This window comes from Hemiscyllium ocellatum, chromosome 15, assembly GCF_020745735.1.
Source record: "Hemiscyllium ocellatum isolate sHemOce1 chromosome 15, sHemOce1.pat.X.cur, whole genome shotgun sequence".
Taxonomy (NCBI): Eukaryota; Metazoa; Chordata; class Chondrichthyes; order Orectolobiformes; family Hemiscylliidae; genus Hemiscyllium; species Hemiscyllium ocellatum.
Genome location: NC_083415.1, coordinates 65,985,299 through 66,002,432, shown reverse-complemented (window position 1 = coordinate 66,002,432; position 17,134 = coordinate 65,985,299). Strand labels below are relative to the sequence as shown.

The following is a 17,134-nucleotide window of genomic DNA, read 5'->3' as shown; positions in this document are numbered from 1 at the left end:
CCCACACATATTCTCACACACACACACTCACTCACACACACACAGGCATACAGACACATACACACACTCACTCACACACACATACACTCATTTTCATGCAAACACACACACACATACACACTCATTCATACACACATATACACACTCACGCACACACTCACTCACACACATACACACAGACTCACTCATTGACTTGCACTCACACACACTGACTCTCACACACACATGCACACTCAAACACACACAGACTCACTCTGACTCATACACTCACACACACTGACTCTCACGAACACAGTCTCTCTCTCACACACACAAACATACACATACACATATACACTCACACACTCTCTCTCACACAAATTCTTTCTCACACACTATTTCACAGGCAAACACTCTCACTCATACTCATATATGAATGAATAAAATAAACAGGAGAAGGCCATTCAGCCCCTCAGTTCTTCAGATGAATGAGATGATTGTAATTCCATTGCCCTGCCTTGGCTGTGTATGATGGGTCCCAGTCCTGGATGGGTTTGTGTTGTGGTGGAAAGAGTTCCCAAAATTGCCCCTGGGAGGGGCTTGCTGACATTCCTAAGTGACCTGGCTGGAGTTTCCATGTTCTACAGTCCCCCTCCCCATCACAGCCCCTCGGACTGGAGAGCACAGTTTGTCCATCAAATCCTTTCAGAACATTGATCAATTTTTTCCACTGGGAGGCCAGCCGTAGCAGCTCTCCATCCCCGTCCACAAGGCTGGTCTCAGGCTCACCTCCCTGGGGGGTATTGTTCCAGTGGGTCAGGGCTGCACTCTCCCTGGGACTACATCCCTGCATCACCAGAAGCACAGTCAGAGTGTCCCAGAACTCAGGCACTGTCTGCCGACGGTCCTGCTCCAAGGGGCAGCTCGCAGGACAGTGCAGGAGCAGGCTACACTCAGCTGGAAATGCTGACGGTGGAAGTGTTTAATTTTAAACAACAGCTTGGGACCCCTCCCCCTCCCATGGAGACCCCCTGCTTACAGGGAGGGGATGGGAGGGGAATAGTGAGAGGGCAGAGGTGACATAAAGGAGAAACTCTGAGCTGTGAGGGCACAGTGTGTGTGTGAGTGTGAGTGTGTGTGTGTGTGTGTGTGTGTGTGTGTGTGAGAGAGAGAGAATGTGTGTGTGTGTGTGTGTGAGAGAGAGAGAGAGAGAGAGAATGTGTGAGTGTGTGTGTGTGTGTGTGTGTGTGTGAGAGAGAGAGAGAGAATGTGTGTGTGTGTGTGTGTGTGTGTGTGAGAGAGAGAGAGAGAGAAAATGTGTGTGTGTGTGTGTGTGTGAGAGAGAGATTGTGTGTTTGAGAGCATGTGTATGTATGTGAGTGAGTGTGTGTTTGAGAGCGTATATGTCTGTGTGTGAGAGTGTGTGTGTGTGTGAGTGAGTGTGTATTTGAGAGTGTGTGCACGTGTGTGTATGTGAGAGTGTGTGTGAGCGAGTGTGTGTCTGTGTCTCTGTGTGCGAGAGTGTGTCTGTATGCAAGTGTGTCTCTGTGTGTGAGTCTGTGTGAGAATGTGTCTGGACATCTGTGTGTGTGTGATTGAGAGTGAGAGAGTATGTATCGGAGTGACTGTATGAGATGGCGTGTGAGTGTGTTTGCGTGTGAGTGAATGTGAATGTGTCTGTGCAAATCTCAGTGCATGAGGCGCACAGATTTTGCTGGTCACATTACAAACATCACTTGCACATATTTAGCCAGTTAAAGACCATAGAGAGGTAGCATTGAGCTCAATTCCATCTCTAAACAGGAAGCAGCTTACAGTGTGGTAACATGTTACTGTTTCTCTGGTGTATTTGTTGCGTTTGATGTTATGGTCTTTAACCGTAAGAGTTGTGCTTTGTAATGGGTGTAAATCTACAATCACGTCAATGTACACCAAGCGAAGGGTTAGTGTTCATCATGGAGTCTGAACAAATCAGCTTTACATCAACTATTCACACCCTGGACTCAGGAGCCTGTCAACGGACAGCTTCAGAGAGAGAGAGACAGAGAGAGAAAAAAAACGAAGAACATTTCCTGGCAGTGAAACACAAGTTATGACTTGGCAGATCAAGGCAAAATATCAACTGTTGTCTGGGAAACACTGAATCAAATCCAGATGTCTCTGGGAGGCACATCAGGTCAACGTTAACACTGGATTGGATTGAATTGTGCAGTCATCAGTGAACATCCCCACTTCTGACTCAATGATAGAGGGAAGGTCATTGATGAAGCATCTGAAGATGGTTGGGCCTAGGACCCTGCCCTGAGAAACTCCTGCAGAGAGGTCCCGGAGCTGAGATAACTGATCTCCACAAGAAAGAAGCCATTTGGGCTAAGCTAGACCATGCAGGTCCTAATATTCCATAATCTGTCCATTCTGACCACAGACCCTTAGCCATAGAATCCTAGAATCCTAGATTCCCTACAGGATGGAAACAGGCCCTTCGGCCCAACAACTCCAACCGGCCCTCTAAAGAGTATCCCACTCAGCCCCATCCCCCTACTCTATTAGTTTACATTCCCCGCTGACTAACACACCTAGCCTACATATCCCTGGCGGTAGATCCCATGTCATTCTGTTCTCTCGTCCCTCACACATTTGTCCAATTTCTTTACTGAAGCATCTGGCCTATCAGTGCCCCCCAATATCTGAAACTTCATGGTGTATACAGAATTCTCTGATTCCTGATTCAGAGCTGTCTTGTATCAATGGCCCTTCATCTCTCACCCTCCAACAAGTGGAAATGTTCCCTTCATCGACACAGGATTTTGAATGCTGCCAGCCGTATGGTCACGAGATGAGAAGGAGGCCATTTGGCCCAAGGTGCACATGCCAGCTCTTTGACAGAACTGTTTGACAGATCCCACCACATCCATGAACCACATGCTTCACCTTCACAGGGAGTCCAGAACTAGAGGGCATAGGTTTAGGGTGAGAGAGGAACGATATAAAAGAGACCTAAGGGGCAACTTTTTCACACAGAAGGTGGTACGTGTATGGAATGAGCTGCCAGAGGAAGTGGTGGGGGCTGGTACAATTACAGCATTTAAAAGGCATCTGGATGGGTATATGAACAGGAAGGGTTTGGAGGGATATGGGCTGGGTGCTGGCAGGTGGGACTAGATTGGGTTGGGATATCTGGTCGGCATGGACAGGTTGGACCGAAGGATCTGTTTCCATGCTGTACCTCTCTATGACTCTATGAAATGTAGTTATTATCAACTTACATCAAACATTGGTTAGATCACACCTGCAGTAGTTCAGAAAACTTTGCTCTCTGTCCTGTAAAAGGTGATAGAGGCACTGGACAGGGAATTCCAAACATTTCCGAGGCTGATATCGAAACACTCAAGGAGCTCAACACCACCCAGGTCAAAGCAGCCGCTTGATTGGCACCACACCCACAAGCATCCACCCCCTCCCCCAGTAACAGCAGGGTGTACTATCTACAAGATGCACTGCAGAAACTCACCAAAGATCCTAAATAGAACCTTCCAAACCCCTGACCACTTCCATCTAGAAGGACAAGGGCAGCAAATACATGGGAACCCCACCCCCTGCAAGTTTCCCTCCAAGCCCCTCACCATCCTGACTTGGAAATATATCGCTGTTCCTTCACTGTTACTGGGTCACAATCTTGCAACTCTGCCGAATGAGGGCATTGTGGGTCAACCCACAGCACATGGACAGCAGCAGTTCAAGAAGGCAGCTCACCCCCACCTTCCCAAGGGGCAACTAGGGTCAGGTAATAAATACTGGTCCAGCCAGTGACACCCACATCCCATGAATTAATAATAAGAAAAAAGATAAAGGCTAGCATGGACTGGTTGGACAGAATGGCCTGTTCCCTTGTTGAGATTTGAGATATTTTTCTGTTTATAGTGAGTTATACTCATGGACAGCAGTTTTAAGTTGGAGTTTTTGTGGGATGAAATTGAAAGTAACCTGATAATAAAAAGTACAGAGCCTCAGACACAGGGGCTTGGGATTTTGTCTGAGGCAAAATATCAAGGCCATAATACTTAACACATTGCTGAGGCCTCCGATGACTGCCCATAACCAATCAAATTAATACTGCAATCCTGGCTGGAACAACTGAAATCTGATCAGAATCCCATTGGACTGAGATTCACTAATGACTCATAAACAACAAGAATAATTTCATTCGTATAGCACAGTAAAACATCCCAAAGTGTTTTAAGAAGCAGCAGTAAACAATATCTGAACCACACGAGGAAAGAGACTGACTCCTGAGATGGCAGGGCTGATATACGAAAGGAGACTGGATTAGTTTGGATAATATTTACTGGAATTCAGAAGAATGATAGGGATTGTCATAGAAACCTAGAACATCCAAACAGGACTAGACAGGGCAAATGCTGAAGAGTGAGCTTAGAGAGGCTTATAAAATCATGAGAGGCATGCATAATGTAGATAGTCAAGGTCTTTATGCCAGGGTATAGGAGTCCAAACTAGAGGGCATAAAGTGAGAGGGAAAAGAATTAAAAGGGACCTAAGAGGCAACTTTTTTCACACAGAGGTTGGTGTGTGTATAGAATGTGCTGCCAGAGGAAGTGGTGGAGGTTAGTACAATTATAACATTGAAAAGCTATCGGGATGGGTAAATGGATGTTGTAACTGTGCCCATTTTGACCACTTCCTTTGGCAGTTCATTGCTATTCACTTTATCTATACCCCTCATGATTTTATAAACCTCTATAAGATCACCCCCTCAACCTCTGATGGTCCAAGGAAAAATGTTCCAGCTTATCTCGCCTTTCTTTATAACTCAAACTTTCCAGTCTTGGCAACATCCTTATAAATGTTTTCTGAACCCCCTCCAGTTTAATAATATCATTCATAGTGCAAATAAATAGACCCTTCGGTCTGACTTGTCTATGCTAACAAAAGTGGTCTCACCACTGTTCAGTACAACCTTAACATGACATCCCAACTCCTGTACTCAATGCTCTGAGCAATGACGGCAAACAGACTAAATACCTTCTTAACCGCCCTATCTACACGTGACTCAAATTTCAAAGAATTATGTACCTGCACCCCTAGTCTCTCTGAATGACAACATTACCCAGGGCCCTATTGTTAAGGCTATAAGTCCTGCCCTTTCTTGTCTTACCATAATGCAACACCTTGCATTTATGCAAATTAAACTATATCTACTACGCCTCAGTCCATTGGCCCAATTAATCAACATCAGCAAATTAGGGATGGGCAGTAAAGTGCTGGCTGAGCCAGAGACACCCATATAGGTGACTAAAAAAAACAAGGTTGAAAACTGCTCACAATATTCTAAACGTGGTCTGAACTGAGTAGTATACAGCCTTAGCAATCCATCTCTAGTCTTGAATTCTAGCTGTCTTGAAATTAATTTTAATGTTGCAATCAGATTCTGTCTCCTCTCCTGAACTCTGTTCTGTGGAAAATAACCCGAGCTATCCAGTGTGTCTTCACAGCTTGATCACTCCAACCCAGGCAATATCCTGGTGAATCGCCACTGTACCTCCTCCAGAGCAATCCCATCCTTCTTGTAGTGTGGAGAACCACACACATTATCCCAGTTCTGGCCTGATTGATGTTATCTACAGTTCCAGCACAACCTCCTTCCTCTTGTATTCAATGCCTTGACTAATACAGGGAAGTATCCCAGTTTGCCTTCTTCCCCACCTTATCGACCTGCCCTGCTGCCTTCAAGGAGCTATGGACATGCACAGCAAGATCCCTCTAATCTTGTGTACTTCCTGGGATCCCGCTATTCAATGTATAACTCCCTTGTCTTCTAAGTGTCCCCAAAATACATCACCTCATACTTTACAGGATTAAATTCCATTTTCCACACTTCAGTCCATCTGACCAGCTGTCTTTGTCATCCTGGAGTGGAAGGTTCTCAGTCTCAATACTTACTGCAGCTCCAGTAAGTCTGTGAACCTGCCGATCAACTCTCCTACATTCATGTCCAGATCATTAATGCACACTGTTGAGAGCAACAGACCCATAACCAAAGCCTGTGTTACACCACTGGTCATAGACCTCTAGTGATTAACACAGACTGACTCAATCAAACTCAGAACGACTGAGCCATTGACACTACTTCCCCTCCAGAGAAAATGGTTTTTACCTTGCTGTCTTCTTGAAATCTTCTATCAGTTTAAGTGCTCCAATCAATTCACCTACTATTCCTCAAAATCTGAATGAATAAACCCAGAAATGTTCCAAAGAACAATTCTCAAATACTTTGCCAGCTGTAAAGAGCATTGTGAGTGCTCTGAAGTTGCAAAAGGTGCTGCATGAATGCAGGTTCCTTCTAATGATTGATTACATCTCCAATCAGAGCAGAGCACATTTACCACAGTGTGATACACGTAAGCAGCTGTGTCTGTTAAATGAGATCAAAACCAAGTCTAGCTTCAGCCCCCACAAGGAAATAATGTTTTCTTTGTAAACGCCCAACATCAGTTTTCTCTTTGAAGGAGAATGAGAAATAAGGTGTTATTTTCCCGCGAAACCAGCCCTGTTTCATTTTATAAAGCCAGCCTTTCCATTTCAGGACAGGACAGTGAGGCCTCTATGGTGAAGATTTCATGACTCAATTTGACATTTTCCAAACTTCCAGGGAAATCATTTACATTAAAGTTCTGCTGTGATAAATATGTTTAGAATTTATTCCAAACTTTCCTGCGGAACTTTTACCCCCTACTAAGACATTGTAAACTCAGCAAAAGCTAAAAACAAAATGAAACTTCCCTCTGAACGGTTCTGCGATGACTGGACAGAATCAGGCCATTTGGCCTAACTTGCTGTCATTTATACTCTACACGAACTTTCACCCACTTGAATGCAACTTCATCATTGATTTATTGTTTTACATCAACTAGGAGAAAGTGAGGACTGCAGATGCTGGAGATCAGAGCTGAAAATGTGTTGCTGGAAAAGCGCAGCAGGTCAGGCAGCATCCAAGGAGCAGGAGAATCGACGTTTCAGGCATGAGCTCTTCTTCAGGAATCATGCCCGAAATGTTGACTCTCCTGCTCCTTGGATGCTGCCTGACCTGCTGCGCTTTTCCAGCAACACATTTGCAGCACTTATTATTTTATATATTTGTACATTTATCTAGCGCCTGTGTATGATAGGTTCCCAGTGTATCCCACATGGCCATCACAAAACAAAGGAGACAGTGAGGTCTGCAGATGCTGGAGATCAGAGTTGAGAGTGTGTTGCTGGAAAAGCACAGCAGGTCAGGCAGCATCCGAGGAGCAGGAGAATCGACGTTTCAGGCTGGAGCTCTGATGTAGGGCTTATGCCTGAAACGTTGACTCTCCTGCTCCTCGGATGCTGCCTGACCTGCTGTGCTTTTCCAGCAACACACTCTCATTAGCAAACAAAGTCTGATCCAAAAAAGAGAGAAAAGCACAGATCACTGAAAGTTTCATCATACTTTCAAGGTTTAAAGATTTAAAACTTAAAGCGTGCATCTCCCAGGGAGATAGAGAGGTAGACAGAGACTTGTGGAGCTGCTGATCATATTGACAGCGTTTTCTGTCTCTAATCACAGAATTTAGACTCTGGGCAGCTGAAGGCATGGCCTTCAGCCAATGATGGAGCACATCATGTTAGGATCAGAGAGGGCTGGAGTCTCAGAGGGTTGTGAGGAGGCTACAGAGATAGTGGGGGGTGAGTCTGTGGAGGGATGTCAAATCTGGGATGAGAATTTCAAAATCAAGGTCAGAAACAAGGAGCAAATGTAATCCATCAAATCGAGATGGGCACATTCTGATGAAATGACCCCATGACCTGTAATTTTAAGTCAGATTCTCTCCACACAGGCCTTGCTGAATGTTTTTAGTGGTTTCTCTCTTAGCTACAACATGAAAATACCTTTCTATTCAATTTTTTCTCAGTTAACTAGCTTCCTCTTAAATGTGTCTACCGTTGCCTAAGCCATCGCTAGTGGTTGCAGGTTTCACATTCAGTTCATTTATTGGGGTTATTTTTGGGATATGCCGTGCTTTACTTCCTTCCCCTTTTCCTTCTAACTTGGTTTTGCTGGTGGTTCCGGTTGTTCAAATTGTCAATCTCACCAGGACGAGTCTTTCCTCACTTTGAATCAAGCCCTCTGATTCCAGCTCGTATCCAACATGTGAATTCGGAGCACGTCATTCAATGGCCTCAAGTGCAAATCCCTGATTAACTCCCTTTTTGGGAACACAGAAACTAGGAGCAGGAGTAGGCCATTCGACCCTTCGAACCTGCTCCCCCATTCAATATGATCGTGGTTGATCATCCAACTCAGTCCCCAGATCCCGCTTTCTCCCTGTACCCTTTTATTCCTGTCAGTCCTGCATTCTCTGATAAACCTTTACAGGAACATTCTTCCTGAGGTAAGGAGACCAAAACTGCACTCAGTGTTCCAGGTGTGCTCTCACCAAGGCTCTGTACAATTGCAGCAAGACATCCCGGCTCCTGTACTCAAATTCCTCTTGCTGTGAAGGCCAATGTCCTCTTTGCATCACCATTGAACATGCCATTTGTTAGTGAACACCTTATCTACCTCTGACTTTAAAGTATCCAATGATCCCCACATGACTGCTCCCTGGGAAGAGAATCCCAAAGACTTATGACCCTCTTGAGAGAAAGATAACCTCCATATCTCCGTTTTAAACCAATGTCTGTTAGTCCACAGTCTCCCCTACAAGGGCAAACAGCCTTTTGGCACCTTTTCATTTCTGGACCTGTTACGTTTCATTGGTATTTACATGCTGCGGAGGAAGTTACAGCTCCTGACGTGATTAGACTGTGCAGATATCAACAAATTGTCTGCAAATCCATAGTGAAGATATCAATGTGTCACTCACATGTAATTGAATCTGAGATGTCATTGCAATAATTTGGACACATGATCAGTTGGCCATTCAATCCCAGTCTGACAACCGAGACCATTCCTTTTGAATAAGGGACAGACACAGAAACCATTGTTTTTACTGTAAGGCAGTCCCTCTGAATGTTCAAGTTGCAGCAAAAATTATTCAAGTGCACAATTCTGTCATTTGTGTTGACTAATTCAAAAGGCTTTCATGAAATGTCCAATTATCTTTTATGTACTGCCCAGTTTTCCATAGGAAAAAGTGAGGACTGCAGATGCTGGAGATCAGAGCTTAAAAATATGTTGCTGGAAAAGCGCAGCAGGTCAGGCAGCATCCAAGGAGAAGGAGATGCTGCCTGACCTGCTGTGCTTTTCCAGCAACACATTTTTAAGCTCAGTTTTCCATGGACTGGTTTATTCTTTTGTAATACATTTTGCATTCCAAGTAATTTCCTGAAAGTCTTTTATTTTGGTGCCTGAGGGGCTAGTTCTGTTCAGCACTTGGTACGACTTGCCTGTACAGCACACAAAACAACACTTTTCACTGTATCTCGCGACATGTGACAACAATCAAATAACCAATGGCCCTGGGTAGTTGTCAGGTTGAAGCCCCATTCTCAGTGGAGCTGCCCACTGCAGTGTTTTGGACCAATTAGCTCTTCCTCAAATTCCACATCCTCTTGAGCTGCTTTCTCTATAAAATGCTGCCTGTAGTTTGGGGAAGTGATTTGGTGGGTCGTTGTAGCCTGGTTCAGAAGGGTCCTTCGCAATAACCACAATCACGTAATCTGTACTGACATTCCCACCACAGCACTGAGGGATTGCTGACTCCTGGACCAGATGCCTAACTGATGCCTTCATCTCTGAATGTGCTCAACTGTTCAAACCTCTCCAGTATCCCAGCCAATTGTTATCCCGCAGTGATTAAAATAAATGATCTTGGGTCATGATCACATAGCTGTCTGTGGGAGCTTGCTGTGTGCAAGTTACTAACTGTGTTTCTCACAATTGGTAGCCATCAAAAGTATCTCATTTGCAATGGGGCATCTTAAGGTTGTATAAGATGCTATATAAATGTAGTTCCCTTATTTCACATTTTAAAATATGTATCTTAATTTCCTATACAACTAAACATTACCTTCATTTCCACGACTATTTCTTTTACTAATTAACTTAAATCTGTATCCTCTGGTTACTCACGTTCCTTCCATTGGAAACTATTTAGAATCATAGAATCCCTACAGTGTGGACACAGGCCATTTTGCCCAACATATCCATACCAACGCACCGAAGAGTAACCTATCCAGACCCATCCCTCAACATTTCCCCTGACTAATGCACCTAGCCTATACATCCCTGAACACTATGGGCAATCTCCCATGGCCAATTCACCCTAACCTGCGCACCTTTGGACTGTGGGAGGAAACCAGAGCACCCGGAGGAAACTCATGCAGACATGGGGAGAATGTGCAAACTGCACACAGACTCCCAAGGCTGGAATCGAACCTGGATCCCTGGCACCGTGAGGCAGCAGTGCTAACCACTGAGCCACTGTGCTGCCCTTACTCTCCACCTTCATGAATTTGAATAACTTTTAAATCTTCTGTTAACCTTCCTTGTTGAGAGGGGTTTTTACAATATCTCCATGTCGCTGAAACCCCTCATTGTTGTCACTGTGCCAGTGAAGTACCTCTGTACCTTCTCCAAGGCTCTGATACCCTTCCAAATGTCTGCAGCCCATAAATGGGCACATCTATCTAGGAGCTAACCAGAGAAGGAGGTCCCTAAGGACAGATGTTCACAAATTTACTTGCATTTTGTTGGGTTTTGCACACTACATTCACTGCTCGCAGTCCTGCCTCCTCCAAAGTGTGGAGACCAGATACAGGTTAGATTGCTGCTGTGTAAGACAGCTGAATCCACTGCTGCGAGTTTCCTGTCACATGTCCTTTTAATCCTCATGGGTCTCACCGTGCTCAGTCTCCTGCACTGTGCCAAGGAGTTCAGTATAAGATTGAGCATCAGCACCTCATCCTCTGAGCCTTGTGGATTCAACGATTTGGATCAGAACTCGGGACTCCAGGTTTTGGACAGCAGCTGTTAGCAATCATTTTCTGCTGCCATTGACACCTCCTCTGGACCCAGCGTTTGTTTACTGATGAGTCACATGACTGTCCACACCCCACAACCCAGCTGTCTTGCCCCTTCCATTATCTCTTCTTTCACTCTATTACTGATCTTCCCTTTGGGATGTTCCCCACTTTTGCTGCCTTTCTCTGCCTCTGTACTCTGTTCCATCTCCACCCTGCTCCAAATTTGCTGGAGGGTCATTGACTTGATCTTCTGTTTCTCTCTCTCCACAGATGCTGCCTTTTCTGTTAAGTGCTTTCAGTATTTTCCATTTTAAATTACGACTAGGGACTCGCTTCGTTATAAACATGACCATTGCTTGGCCAGCAACAATCAGTGTACCTCCGTCAGAGTGGATGTGCCATTGGGTTAATAATCCAGAGGTTCAGGCAAAAGTTCCAGAGCCCTGGATTTAAATCCAGTGTGGATTTTAAATTCAATTAACAAATCTAGGTAGTAGATAAACCTCAAGCTAACCCTCGATTATTATTGTGTAAAAATCCATCTCACTGACCTATCGAGTTCTGAGGAAGGGTCACTGGACTCAAAACATTAACTCTGCTTTCTTTCCACAGATGCTGCCAGACCTGCTGAGTTTCTCCAGCAATTTCTGGTTTTGTTTCAGATCTCCAGCATCTGCAGTTCTTTGTTTGATTTTGTTACCATGTAAAAACTCAGCTGGTGCACAATGGGTTTTAGGGACTGGTCTGGCCTACACGTGACTCCCTCCCCACTGAAATGTGACACTGACGGAAAGGTGATACATTTCCAAATCAGAATGGGAAGTGGTTTGGAGGGGAACTTACAGGAGCTGGTGTTCTCATGTATCTGCTGCCCTTGTCCTTCTAGATTTGATTTTGGATTTGGAAGGGCTATCTGTAGTGATTGTAACATAGTCAGCCAGCTCAACCTCATCAAAAATGAGTTGCCAGGTTGGTGGTATTAATTTGGTCCAATCAGGAAGCCCTGGTGGACAGATATAAAGCAGAGTGTGAAACTATTGTCTGAACTAGAGGGTCCAAAGATTTTGTTAACTTGTTTTGTCTTGTGTTCCAAAAAAAAAGCAGAGTGTAGCACGCGGTGTTCACCAACACCCTGGAGTTGTTCAGGGAGAGGTGGGCACCGCAGGGAGTGGAGTGCATCATTTCCCCCACCAACTCTATTTTGATTTAATCCCTGCCCTCCCCTTCACTGTTTGATCACACAGCATTGCCCTTTGATGTGACGGGCACTGCTTGTCACTGGCCACTCGGGTGTTTCCTATATTCCTGGTGGTGGAAAATGAATAAAGATTCATGCACCTTGTGTCCTTCACTGCGTCTCACACCTGCACACACACACGCACCATGGGTGCTGGGGAAAATACAGGCACTACCGCAGTTAGGTGGTAGTGTGGGGGTAAAAAAGGAAAAAAAAAACAGGAGTGTCAGAAGTTCTGCTCACTCTGAGAGCTGGCTCGGAGGAAGCTGGGTCAGTGTGAAGAAGCAAAGAAATAAAGCAGAGTGTCAGAGGTTGTGTTCACTCTGAGATCTAGCTCGGAGGAAATGAGAGTGGGGATGAGACGCGATCTGATAGAGGTTTATAAAATAATGAGGGGTATAGATAGGGTTAAGGTCAGGTATCTTTTCCTTAGGATGGGGGATTTCAAGACCAGGGGGTGCATTTTTAAGGTGAGTGGAGAGAGATTTTAAAAAGACATGAGGGGCAATTTATTTACACACAGGGTGGTTCATGTGTGGACTGAAACTCCTGAGGAAGTAGTGGATGCAGGTACAGTTACAAACATTGAAAAGACATTTAGATAGATGTATGGATAGTAAGTGGTTGGAGGGCTATGGGCGAGGAACAGGCAGGTGGGGCTCGTTTAGTTTGGGGTTATGTTCGGCATGGACTGGTTGGACCGAATGGTCTGTTTCTATTTCCACGCTGTATGATTCTCTGACTCTCCACAGGTAAATAAAGGGTAACTTGATGACAGGATACCAGCCCCTGTGGAGTTATTTCACTATCTAAGGAGCTTTTTAAAAAATTTATTCAGAGATTGCAGGTAGCAGAATTGCAGGATGGGCCAGCATGTATTGCCCATTGGTCAGTTATTGTGGGTCTGGAGTCATATGTAGGCCAGAGCAGCTAAGGATGGTAGATTGCCTTCGCTAAATGACATTAGTGAACCAGATGGGTTTACTCTGACAATCAACAATGGGTTCACCAGGCAACTTACAATTTGGGTTTTTAATCCCATCATCTGCCCTGGATGCAGGTCCCAGAACATTACCTGGGTCTCTAAATTAATAATCAAGGGATAATACCATGTGACCATCGCCTCCCCGAATTTCTGCTCCGCTCAACATTGGTGGTGGAGGACGTGGATCTTGTCGATGTGTTACCAATCACGGGGGTTGCCTTTGACCTGGATGGTTCTGGAGCTGCCCCCATCCAGAGCAAGTGGGGAGTATTCCATCACACTCCTGACCTGTGCCTTGTAGATGGCAGACGCACTGTGGGGATCAGGAGGTAAGTTACCTGGCCTGCTCCTGTAAATCGGTTGCTGCATGTTGTGCACTACAAACGTTACTGCATTTCTGAAGTGCTCCATTAGTCAATTAGAGTTAACATTTTAAAAGATGCTGTAAAAAGGCAAGCCTGCTGGTTCTCCTTTCTGCAGTTTTGTGTTGGGATGAGGGGGGGTCACTGTGTTGGCCAGTCTGTCACACTCGGTAAGGGGTCGTACAAAAAGGTGAATATCCTGCTTTATCAGTTACTCCTCAAACTAACAGCATTAGAGCAGGAGCAGATTGATCAAGTCCAGTTCTTATTATTGTATCAACCTCACACCAAACAGTAACATTTACACAAAACCTCCTGAGTAAAGCTGAGTTAACAGCAAAACTGAGAAATGATCAGACACTGATTCACACTCTGAGCTGGCCTGGCCAATACTTGACATTTGTTTGTCCTTTTGCGTTAAATGGTCATTTCTCATCAACAACTTTGGACATCCTAATTGCCCTGCAGTTCAAATCCTTAGGCTGAAAACTGTGACAGAAATTCATGAATGTTCAACATTCTGTGAACACTTTCTGATGTAAGTACTCACCCTGATTGGTAGCCTTTTCATTCAGCTTATTATCTGCCCTGAGCTATAACAGACACTGGACCCACATGGTTATACCACCCCCACCCTGGTTTCCTCATGGACACCCCACATGAAGGACAAATTGTTGAAAAGATGGCATTCAGCTTTCTGCGAACATTTACAGTATCACATCTCCTCAGGTCTCATTAGAGGAATTGGCCACGTCACAGGGAGAATTCAATGCAAATTAAATCAGTTCTTGAAAAGTGAAACAGTTAAATTAAAGAGAGAACAATGACAGTTGATTTGATCTGTATTGTAGCTATTTTATTTCAACTTCCCAAACTCAAGATTAGTTTGCCACTCCTAATCCTTTTCCTGTCCACATTGATGCATTTCCCCCACTCAGTGATCACAAGATCATGACAAGGAGATGGTGTCCGCTCCCTGGCCTGGGGAACTGAAGCTGATTGTGATACCTGTATTGTTTCCCAGACTGGAAACCTCATTAATCCAGCCATCCAGTGTGGGTTATTCCAAACCCCTCCTCAGCTCACATTCAACTCGTGACATTAAAATAGGAAATCAGGAATGCTATTTGTGCTGAAAACATTTCTTTATCCCAGCTTAATCAACACAAAGGAAGAGAAATAAATACGAGTCTCCCACTCAGTCTCTCTCATATACACAAACACACTCACTCATACAAACTCACAAGAACACATACATTTACTCAAAGAAACACATATAACACACCCTGACACATACACACACACACTCACACTCCCTGATACACAGATACATACACACACTGATACAGACACAACAAACTCACACAGACATACATGTGTATACACACTGACATAACTGATACACAAAACCTCGAAATTACATGCATAAACATGCACTGATACAGAGACAAACACACACATGCACTGGTGTACACACTCAAAACACAAACACACGTACAATGATATACATGAACAAACATGCAGGCATGCACAAAGGCAGACAGACATACACACAAGTGCACACACATTTGCACACTCACTCACAAACACTCATCACAGACGCACAACATGCACACACCGACACAGACTCACAGAACTATCCCTACGTTTACACTCACAGAGTCACTATCACACACTCACCTACATACAGAACTCAGAGACGGATACACACACAGACACTCACACATACATGTTGCTTGCACATGTACATCCTGTTTCCTATTGGTCTCTTGAGTATTTGACTTGAAATCATCAGAAAAAATAGCTCAGGAGTTGAAATGGGGGAGCTGCCTAAGAACATACTGTCTGCCTAAAGTTTGAATTCCAAAATTAAACTTATTTGTAACAACTTTCTCTTTTAAAACTTAAATTACCTGAAAATTAGAGAGGCCCAGTGACTACAGGGTTTCAGTAATCATCATGAGAAGGGTTGGAGGGCGCCCTGAGGTTCCTGCTGTTACTCGCTGCTTGTTGACACGATCAGAAACTGCATTGATTTCTCCAACATGAATGCACAGACCGTTTACATGTCCAGCTGCTGGGACAGGGCAGAGATGGCAGCTCTCTCCCACAACTTGATCGGCTGCAGTCTCCTCTGACCAGTCAGACAGTATATGGCCAAGATAAGCAGTTCCTGTCTAACTGTTCATCAGTTCAGTCGAATTAATTGTACTTCCCCTTGTCAGTAAAGAGTAAAGAGATTACATAACTTCTTAGTCCCGCCTCTTAGAAAGGCAGACAGCTGCAGAGCGTCCTTCCTCTAGTCAGTAATGATTTAATGTCCTGCTATCCTGATCCCTGCCAGAATTTACTCTGTGAGGTCTAAACTGACTGGAGTCAAGTCTTTGAGTGTATTTCACACTGATTAGGAATAGGTTCTTGATGAGCCAGGGATAGCCAGGGTTATGTTGGCAAAACAGGAGAATGGGGTTGACAAACATAGCAGCCATGATAGAAAGGCAGGGCTACTCGATGGGCTGAATGGCCTAATTCTGCTCCGATACCAAATGGTCTTACGGAATCTGATTACAAGCAAACACCAGAGCATTCAAAGGAGCCACTTTTTAAAATTTCCCAGGAGAAAGGATCAGGTGATGCTCTCTAGCCGGGGCTTGTTAAGGGTGACTGGCTTTCTGAAATGGAGAGTGGGATTTGTGATATCCACCGAGAGGGAAGGTTGGGGAGGGGGTGGAGGCTGCAGTGGGGATTCAGTTTAATTCAGAGCTTCCCAAAGCAGGGGCTGGGGGCTCCCTCAAGGTGGGTCGTGAGCTGAAATGTAAGAACTCCAAAAACACCAGGAGCCAGGGGTTCCTGAGTGAGTTCTGAGCACCACGCCCCATCTATAACAGGGCCCTAACTACCCCCACACCCCCCACCCACCACCACTGAGGGATGATTACAATCTTCAGGATTTGCGATGGAATTTACAGTGGGAATCAGTCAAAAAGGGTATTGCTGGAAAAGCACAGCCGGTCAGGCATGATCCGAGGTGCAGGAGGGTCAACGTTTCAAACATTAGCTAAAGAGATTATACTCGAAATGTTGACTCTCCTGCTCCTTGGATGCTGCTTGACCAGCTGTGCTTTTTCAGTACCACCCTTTTTGACTCTGACCTCCAGCATCTGCAGTGCTCACCCTCTCCCAGTGGGAATCTGTTTGCCAAGCTCTGGTTTGATGTTCAGTTGAAAAAACATCATCAGCAGAGCAGAGATTTGCTTACCATGGGGGACTTCAGGAATGGGATAACCAGGGTTTTTGTACAAGGAAGTTCCCGAAATAAACACCACAGTGGCGGAGAGCCCCGACAGAGGCCCTCAGTTTTTAGCAGCTCAGTATTGCCCACAAGAATTGCCTGTAAAAGGAAATAAATGGATCACTGCAATGACATCAACCGTGAGTGATCCCTGCACTGAAACACGGGTAGATCTATTCAGCACCGCCTCAGTAAGGCAGCTACAGCTGTGAAAATAATGGCTGCAAATGTGTTGCTGGTCAAAGCACAGCAGGACACATGTTTCTGTTTCC

General features: G+C 44.8%; 1 protein-coding gene across 1 annotated transcript in view; it reads right to left on the bottom strand.

The window, feature by feature from the left end:
• Positions 1–6,171, bottom strand: part of LOC132823026 (DENN domain-containing protein 3-like) — a 148,299-nt gene extending 142,128 nt beyond the window's left edge. The window contains exon 1 of the mRNA XM_060836560.1: positions 6,152–6,171. The gene's annotated coding sequence lies outside the window, so the exon portion shown is untranslated. The remainder of the gene's footprint in view (positions 1–6,151) is intronic.
• Between the last annotated feature and the right edge of the window lie 10,963 nt (positions 6,172–17,134).